This window comes from Notamacropus eugenii, chromosome 1 (assembly GCF_028372415.1).
Source record: "Notamacropus eugenii isolate mMacEug1 chromosome 1, mMacEug1.pri_v2, whole genome shotgun sequence".
NCBI lineage: Eukaryota > Metazoa > Chordata > Mammalia > Diprotodontia > Macropodidae > Notamacropus > Notamacropus eugenii.
This window is the reverse complement of record NC_092872.1, coordinates 622,729,572-622,730,768: the sequence shown is the minus strand read 5'-3', so window position 1 is coordinate 622,730,768 and position 1,197 is coordinate 622,729,572.

Here is a 1,197-nt window from a genome sequence, read left to right as displayed (position 1 = left end):
TAATTGCATTTTTAATCTCAACACAGAGCATTCTCAAAAACACAAAATCTAGAGTATTTATGAACTGTGGGCAATTCTCAATCAAAAAGGACATTTATTTAGGTTTTTTACGTAAGTTTGCACTGCTTTGTTCACACTTGCAAAAAGAATGGCAGAGTTAGGGGGAAGACTGATGTTTTTTCATGGTGAAACTGTATTTTTTGCAGTTACTACAAACTTTAATGTAGGTAGTATAAACTTGTAGCCATTCAGAGGACATAGCTTAAACCTCTTGTCTATTTGAACTCTGCTCCAGTGTGTTAGATTTTCCAGTTTGCACAGTAAGTTTTGTTATTATGCTGCCTTATATGCACATTAGGAAGCTTTAAAAAGTTTTTATTAATTTTATTTTCAGTGTTCTACATTCACTACCATATAACTTAGATTTCCTTCCCCTTCCCTCCCCGAGACAGCATACAATTTTATATAGGTTCTATACATACGTTCCTATTAAATACATTTTCACTATAATCATGCTGTGTAGAAGAATTAAAATGAATGGAAGAAATCACATAACAAACCAAAACGTAATACAGAAGAAAATGATCTGCTACATTCTGCGATTGAATTCCATAGTTCTTTCTCTGGATGTGGAAGGCATTTTGCCTTAAAAGACCACTGGGAATTTTTTTAAGGCCTTACATTGCAATGAAGTTCCAAGTCTACCAGAAAAAACTCTCACACACTACGGTCATTGCTGTGCACAAAGTTCTCCTGGTTCTACTCCTTTTGCTCAGCATCAGTTCGTATAAGTCTTTTCAGGCCTCTCTGAAGTCTTCCTGTTCATCATTTCTTTTTTTTTTTTTAATTCAAATAACATTTATTTCTTTTTTAAATTTATTTAACTTTTAACATTCATTTTCACAATATTTTGGGTTCCAAATTTTCTCCCCATTTGTCCCCTCCCCCCACTCCAAAACACTGAGCATTCTGATTGCCCCTATCACCAATCTTCCCTCTCTTCTATTATCCCTCCCTTCCCTTGTCCCCATCTTCTCTTTTGTCCTGTAGGGCCAGATAACTTTCTATACCCCATTACCTGTGTTTCTTATTTCCTAGTAGCAAGAAGAGTACTCGACAGTTGTTCCTAAAACTTTGAGTTCCAACTTCTCTTCATCCCTCCCTCCCCACCCATTCCCTTTGGGAAGAGAAGCAATT